Source organism: Cupressus sempervirens, chromosome 1 (assembly GCF_028749045.1).
Source record: "Cupressus sempervirens isolate cs-2001-9-10 chromosome 1, ASM2874904v1, whole genome shotgun sequence".
Classification (NCBI taxonomy): Eukaryota; Viridiplantae; Streptophyta; class Pinopsida; order Cupressales; family Cupressaceae; genus Cupressus; species Cupressus sempervirens.
The window spans coordinates 547,458,044-547,466,691 of record NC_143118.1 but is presented as its reverse complement, the minus strand read 5'-3'; the positions used below and the strand labels follow the sequence as shown (position 1 = coordinate 547,466,691).

The window sequence follows — 8,648 nt, the reverse complement described above, 5'->3', positions numbered from 1 at the left end:
GTGCACAAATAGAACAATCAACAACCAAGAAAATTATAAAATGACCAACTATTAGTACACGTGTGATCTGTTATTAGTACATGTAAAATGATTGTTTGGAAAGTTAAGGGAAGAGGTGGATGGACAGGGAACTAAATGGTTTCCCCTATGCCTAAAATAATATAAAATAATATTTATTTATTTTCCTTCTGTAATATGACGTTTTTTAATAGGACCCCAAAGTAAGCGCAAATATTTTTATTGTGATTACCAAAAGTACAAAGATCTGCAGAATTTTCAGAGTAAAGAAGACCAATTGACTGCAAAAGTATATCCATTTGACCACGACTCTTGGTCCACAAAAGTGCATGCGTATTCATTATAGGTACCCTGAATATTGACTGAATTAATGAATACATAAAAGGAAGTGGTGAACAGACAGATCTGCAGAGCATCACCACAAATTCCCAAATCAGGATAAGAAATGTCAGAGCAACATAAGTAAAGAAATCTTTATTTTAATTTATTTTCTGTACACAAAACACAAATAAATATAGATACAAACCAGAAATTAGCAGGAATCGATGAACGAATCAATCTAAGTAATTGGAGAGGATGAAGGGAAGCCAGTGATCGGCTTGGATGAAGGAGGAGGGAGAGTAAATGCCCGCATCACGCGAGGAAATGATGAGAGTAGACCAGGGGACTCTGCCTGAGAAATCTGCTCGAGGCCCATAATTCTCAAACTCACCATAGAAGAGCGTGTCCAGAGCGAAGTTGCCATCCCATGCCTGCCATCCCTCGGGCCTAATCAGATCCCCAATGTAGCTCCTCATGAATATCGTTCTGGAATAGAGCTTCCATGGCCGACCCAAATACGCCCTGTGAATTTGGGGATTTGCATAGAAATCGGTCATGAAATCCTCTGTTCCATTGATTATGCAATTGTCGAACACAAATCCGGTGGATTGACCAGGATCCATTCTGCCATGGGCTGCAATGGGGCTGCTCTCTCCCGATTTGGTAGGAATTAAACGAGGGCGGATAAGAATGGTGGAATTGTGAAAGACGGCGGCAGAGTTGCCGAAGATGAAGTCGACAGTGCCTTCGATTCTGCAGTTGGAGAAGAACTGGCGGAGGGTGTGGGAGTAGAGGCTGTCTTGGTGTCCAACAATGGCGCATCTGTGGAATACGGAGAGATCGCTGTCCACACGCAGGGCAACGGCCTGGCTCATTTGCGGTCCCGCGCTGTTCTCGAATGTTATGTCCTTCGCTACAAATCCGTCCGCGTTCACGCTTGTGGATGTATTCCAGAATTAGGCATTGTTTGCTTAGATAGATCAAAAATTCAGGCATTGTTGTGGGCTGCAAATTGGAATTCAGTTCGTGATATTGGATTTTCACATGAATATCATAAGATCACATTTTGTATCCATCATAAACATAATAGAAAGCAGAAATTCAACTGTACAATATTATATAATTTTGAGAAATTCATGTTTTGTTGTTTGATAACCCAGTTATAAAGCATTGAATTTTCAAGGGACATGTTGTAGCCTTTGAATGGATTGATTTACACGACTCTTACTGGCTTCTACATACGAATTTGATATTTTAGATGGGGTTTCTGGAGAAAGGGCATAGTTATTGTGCAAAAATGGGTGATTGATGCACACTGAAAGAGAGAAAGGACGGTTCAATGTCATTGGGAATTGTTATAGACTGTATGATTGATCTTGGTTTTGTGAAAAATCAAACTATTGCAGTCACTGATTATTAATCTCCTATCACAAATGATTATTAAACTGCTGAAAATAAATTCTCAGCTAATATCGAAAAATAACACAACTGCAACTTCACTTAAAAAATATGGAAAGAAATGCGCAACACAATGAACACAATATTTTCGGACAAATTGTCCCTGGAAAAACCCCTAAGGGAAAACCAGTTCTACAGATGAGAAATTATATTAAACTTCAGCAAATCAAGAGATACAAAATTCCTTGCCTCACACTGGCAGAACTCCGACAACCTCCTAATTTCTCCCGCTGATATTTCTCACTGCTATCCCTGCGCTAACACTGCGCCCTTGCTAACACTGCAAGACTGTTTGCTAACACTGCAAACTGCTTCTCCAAAAGCTTCCTTGCTAATACTGCAAGACTGTTTGCTAACACTGCAAACTGCTTCTCCAAAAGCTTCCTGCCTTACACTGCAAGACTGTTTGCTAACACTGCAAACTGCTTCTCCAAAAGCTTCCTTGCTAATACTGCAAGACTGTTTGCTAACACTACAAACTGCTTCTCCAAAAGCTTCCTCACTGTGCCCTTGCTAACACTGCAAGACTGTTTGCTAACACTGCAAACTGTTTCACCAAAGCTTCTTTCGCTTGCTAACACTGCAAGACTGTTTGCTAACACTGCAAACTGCTTCTCCAAAAGCTTCCTGCGCTAACCTTGCAAAAGCTTCCTACCTATCTCTCCAAATGCCCCCTAGACCCCTTTTTATACTACTCTCGTTGGTAAACCAACGATCGAAATTAAAACAAACCAACGACTGAGATTAAGACAACTCAACAGCCAATAATAGAATTGGTTGCAAGGTGTCCAAAAGGGAATCTCTAAAATTAGTAAATAATAACCATTTACTAATTTTTGGCAAGTGGACAAACAGCTGTCCAAACCACCCATAAATACAACCGCTATTCATAGATAAGGACGAACAGCTGTCCAAGCTACCCATAAATAGTGCTGCTATTTTCGAGTCAGAAATAACAGCTGTCCAACTAACAATAATTAACACTCCCTCTTAGCGAGGAAGCTGTTCTGCATGACACCCATCTTATCTCTGAAGAAGATAAATTTGGCCTTTCCCAAAGCCTTCGTCAGAATGTCTGCTACCTGCTCATCTGTAGGTATGTATTGTAGTCGAACAACTCCCCTTTGTACACAATCTCTGATGAAGTGATATCTGATATCTATATGTTTAGACCTATCATGAAACACTGGATTTTCAGACAACTTGATGCAACTCTGATTGTCACAATGTATCATAGTAGTCTCAACCTTCTGACCAAACAAGGCTACTAACAACTTTCGAAGCCATATAGCTTCACATGTCGCCATGCTAGCTGCTATGTATTCTGCTTCTGCTGAACTTAGAGCCACAGACTTCTGCTTCCTGCTGAACCAAGATACAACTCCTGATCCCAAGCTGAAACAACACCCTGAAGTGCTCCTTTTGTCTGTTGTACTTCCTGCCCAATCTGCGTCAGTATAGCCTATCAACCTGATACCTTCACCTCGAACATATCTGATCCCATACTCGACTGTACCACACAAGTAACGTAGCACATGCTTAGCCGCTATCCAATGCATTCTCTTTGGTTCAACCATGAACTGACTAAGAGAGTTTACTGCAAATGCTATATCTGGTCTAGTGTTGACCAAATACATAAGCGTACCAATCAACTGTCTATATAAAGTGGGATCTACATCTTTCTCCTTAGATGTATCGTCATGCTCTGTGCTCACCTCCGGAACACCTGTCACGGTCTCACAAAGCAATCTAAGTGCTCCATAATGAATATGGCCCAACCTCCTATGCCATAGCTCTCCAAGATCTCTAGGATTATTGTTGCTTATAAGTGCCTTAGGAGTATCAAACTGCAATCTATAAAGGCGACCACTCCTAACTCCAATAGTTATGGGTGATTTCCAATCCTTGTGCTTAATCAACATGTGTTCCTCTAAAGAGTACATTATACCCCCTATCCTGAAGAACAGATACAGAAATCAAATTCATACCTAAGCCCGACACATATAACACATCATGAAGAGGAATTATCTTTCCGTTCTCCCTCTGAAACTGAACAGTCCCTTTCCCAACAGGGTTGAGTTTGGACAAGTTTCCCATAGAAATCTGGATGTTGGTGTCCTCCTCCTTGTAACTGGAGAAGTACTCTCTAACTCCTGTCATATGAAATGACGCCCCACTATCTATATACCAAACACACTGTGAGGTTGAGCTAACCATACAAGCTATGAGTGCAAACTCATCTTCCATTCTGTTGGAGAGTTCTTCTGCACTTGCTGAAGCTGCCACCTGCTTCTTACCCTTTTTCCTCTTTGGGCAATCACTGACATAGTGGCCAAACTCGTGACATCCAAAGCACTTAACCTTAGAAAGGTCCTTCTTCTTCTTTTCACTTTGTGAATTTGATCCTTTGCTAGATCCCTTCTTTGCTTTCCCTTTACCCGCTAGGGCAACGTTCTCTTGTTCCACCTCATTTTTCTGACTCTTGTTGGCCCCATTGACAAGACTTAGTCTAAACTCCTCCTGAGTGAAATCAGTCCATAGTCGATCCCAACTCGGTAAAGTATCTCGTCCACTGACAACTTGAACAAAGACACTCCATTGTTTAGTAAACCCATTTAGGGCTATTCTCACTAGCTCATCATCACTAGGGCTATCTCCAACAGCTGCTAACTCATCCTTGACAAGTCTAAGCCTGGTGAGGTAACTTGTGACGTCTTCTCCCTGATTCATCCGGGTATTCTTTAGCTTCTCTCTGAGAATCAACTTCCTGTTAGTGGTAGCATTCTGGTATAGATTTAGAATGGCGTCCCACATCTTCTTTGCTGTATCTAGCTCCGAGATATGTGGAACAATATGATCCTTGACACCATCAAGGATAATCCTCCTCGCTTTGGCATCGTCCTTCCTATATGCTGCAAGCTGTGTTGCATCTGTTGGTACAGGTACACCACTGGTAGCATAATCCTTGATACCATTCTCTTCCAACAATAAAGAAATTCTGGCCTTCTAGACACCAAAATTTGAGGCACCATCCAATCTATCCTGATCTCTCAAACCAGCTGAAGCCATCTCAAGGGTTTAAAGCAATAATAAATCTAAAGAGATCAAATTTTTTTTCCTAGGGCAAAACTCTTCTACCCTTAACAATGCTCTGATACCATGTGAAAAATCAAACTATTGCAGTCACTGATTATTAATCTCCTATCACAAATGATTATTAAACTGCTGAAAATAAATTCCCAGCTAATATCGAAAAATAACACAACTGCAACTTCACTTAAAAAATATGGAAAGAAATGCGCAACACAATGAACACAATATTTTCGGACAAATTGTCCCTGGAAAAACCCCTAAGGGAAAACCAGTTCTACAGATGAGAAATTATATTAAACTTCAGCAAATCAAGAGATACAAAATTCCTTGCCTCACACTGGCAGAACTCCGACAACCTCCTAATTTCTCCCGCTGATATTTCTCACTGCTATCCCTGCGCTAACACTGCGCCCTTGCTAACACTGCAAGACTGTTTGCTAACACTGCAAACTGCTTCTCCAAAAGCTTCCTTGCTAATACTGCAAGACTGTTTGCTAATACTGCAAACTGCTTCTCCAAAAGCTTCCTGCCTTACACTGTAAGACTGTTTGCTAACACTGCAAACTGCTTCTCCAAAAGCTTCCTTGCTAATACTGCAAGACTGTTTGCTAACACTACAAACTGCTTCTCCAAAAGCTTCCTCACTGTGCCCTTGCTAACACTGCAAGACTGTTTGCTAACACTGCAAACTGTTTCACCAAAGCTTCCTTTGCTTGCTAACACTGCAAGACTGTTTGCTAACACTGCAAACTGCTTCTCCAAAAGCTTCCTGCGCTAACCTTGCAAAAGCTTCTTGCCTATCTCTCCAAATGCCCCCTAGACCCCTTTTTATACTACTCTCGTTGGTAAACCAACGACCGAGATTAAAACAAACCAACAGCTGAGATTAAGACAACTCAACAGCCAATAATAGAATTGGTTGCAAGGTGTCCAAAAGGGAATCTCTAAAATTAGTAAATAATAACCATTTACTAATTTTTGGCAAGTAGACAAACAGCTGTCCAAACCACCCATAAATACAACCGCTATTCATAGATAAGGACGAACAGCTGTCCAAGCTACCCATAAATAGTGCTGCTATTTCCGGGTCAGAAATAACAGCTGTCCAACTAACAATAATTAACAGGTTTAAATTATATGCATTGTTCAATTGATCTTTAGGATCACTCTTCTCTTCGTTATGATCGTACTATTTTAAATTGATATTTTACATTACTATACTTAATGTTCCTGTCAGTTTTAGTATTGACGTTCCAGATCACATGTTGTGTTCCAGCAGGGGAAAAAGGGTGAGCTGATGTGTCGATTGAAAAATCTACATAATTACTATGCAGCGACAATCCAGACCACATTCAGTGTTCGATCATCAGGAAAAATAGAGCCGTCTGTAACATCGACTGCAAAATGTGCATGATTCCCGTGCAAAATGGGTTAGCACACATTAAAAGAAAGGGAACGGCTCATGGAATTGATGCAATTGTATGGTTGCTTCTAGTTGACAAATGATGACTATTTTCACGCTCGGTATTCTTACCAATTTTTAAATTGACAATTCAGATCAGATTCAGTTGTTCTATCATTAACAAAAAGGAGAGTGATCTTATACGGTTGAAAAAACCAAACACAATCATATGATTCTTCATGAGCTACAGAAAACTAAGACGAAAATGCAGAGGCTGCCTTGAAATGTCCAGGATGGATCTTTTGGACTGGTAACCCCTGCATGAAAAATTCAGATCTCCAGTTCAATTACCTGAGCTAATTATGAACACAAACCCATCTCGATTTACTTCTGAGCTTTGAATTTCAGTCAAGAGAGTAATTAATAGATTCAAATATTCCATCAGCCTATTCAATACTGTGTTCCTTTCAGAATTTCACACTCTAGGTGCATTTTTTTCCCTTGCAGAGCCAAGAATACCCTAATTTTTGGCCATGGTTGCAGATAATGACGTCCAATTAGATGACAAAACAGTGCGGAGAAAAATAGGTATGAAATAAGTTGCAGAGCCGTAAATAGCCTACTCTTCAATTTCCATGGTTGCAGATATTGAACTCTAATTAGATAACAAAACAGTGCAGAAAATAATGACTATGAAATAGGGAGCTGCAGAGTAAGTTACCAAGAGTTGCTGAAGCGTAAATAACCTACTCTTTGGCCCTGGTAGTAGACATTGAATTCTAATTAAAGGACAAACCAGTGCAGAAGATAATGAAAATAATTTACCGAAAGTTGCAGAGCCATAAGTGCCAACGCCCAGCTGCAGAGCATTCATGGAGCCGGTGATAACAGTCCGATCCATGCCATCTCCCACCAACATGAGATTCATCTTGCTCGGAACAACCCTGACGATCTCTTTGTAAACCCCTGCTCTGATGTGGATCACATAAACCTTCCCAGAAAGATCCGGGGCAGCATCAACAGCACTCTGAATGGAAGAATACTCACAAATCCCATCATCAAGGCAGACGGTCACATTAGGGACCACCTCCCCCCCATGGCTCTGCACATCAAATACCCATTTTCTTTCGCCATAGCCGGAGGCCAGAAAGCTTCCAGAGCCTCCGGAACTGGAAGATCTTTCAGTCTGGGGAGGTTTCCACAGCTTCATGTTCCTCCCATAGACATCAATGGCCGCCACCATGCTCAGGGCAGTGGAAGTTAAGAGTCATGGTGGAATTTATCTGCTCAACAGTGGAGCTTAGATCCGACCGGTTGAGACGACTGAAGCCCGAGTGACAGTCGTATTGGTAAGTGAGGGCAGCGCTCATCCACGCCCTCCCGTCCTTAACTCCCTGCTTTCTGTCAAGAAAAACTTCGGCACTCCTGGAAATGACTCTGATTGCAGAGCTCATCGATTCGAGGCAGTTTCGAGCTGCAATTGTTAAATTGAAGTCGTGGGAAGCAGTTGCACCGGCCAGGATGGAATTCGAGAGCCGATAAGATTCTTTCACGCCATCTGAGGACAATCCAATGGCGGTTTTAACGATTTCTTCTGCTCCTGCCCTCTTTCTCCCCAACGGCGTGTTCATCAATGAGGATTTGCAGGACTCTGCATACTGTGAAGCTTGACAGGCAGAAGTTATATCAGATGAAACGGGGCTTACAGAGCCGAGTGCAACAGAAAACATGGCCAGCAGGACCAGAACAGTCATGGTGGCTGCCATTAATGACAAAATTATGAGAGCTTCTTCGACAGACAAGTCCTTCGAGCCTCTCGGATGATGAAATTTATGGGCACCGGCTACGGTGCAACATATTTGCACCGGGCCGGGTCCATTAACGAGTTTATTTATACATACATGTCATCCTATGTTAATTTTAACATGCAGTCCTTAAATAATACTTACCTGACTTTAAAAATGACTTTAATTTTTAGTAGTTAATATAATATTTATTGAACAAATCTAAATATATATATTTAATAAGTAAAGTTTTGAATTGATTTTGATAAATTGTGATGTTTTAATTTTGTTAATAAGTGTTTTAAAAATATATATTTTATTATATTGATATCATTTAATAATATCAAGTTGTGTGGTTACAAAAAAATGTATTTCACGTTTCAATTTAATAATAGTTTTTAGTAGATACATTAAAAGTAATATAATAAATACTTTCATCTACATCTCCTTTCCATTTCTTCTTATTATTTTAAATAAATATCAAAAGACACCATATGATAAATATTATAGTATATGTTTTTTTTTACTTTAAAAATATTTTTAATAAGATTATAGTATACGAATAATAAATA

The 8,648-nt window shown here is 40.3% G+C and overlaps 1 pseudogene; it reads right to left on the bottom strand.

Moving 5' to 3' along the window:
- Nucleotides 1–330: 330 nt before the first annotated feature.
- LOC149578622 (pectinesterase-like) lies at nucleotides 331–8,141 on the bottom strand (annotated as a pseudogene).
- Nucleotides 8,142–8,648: the final 507 nt, after the last annotated feature.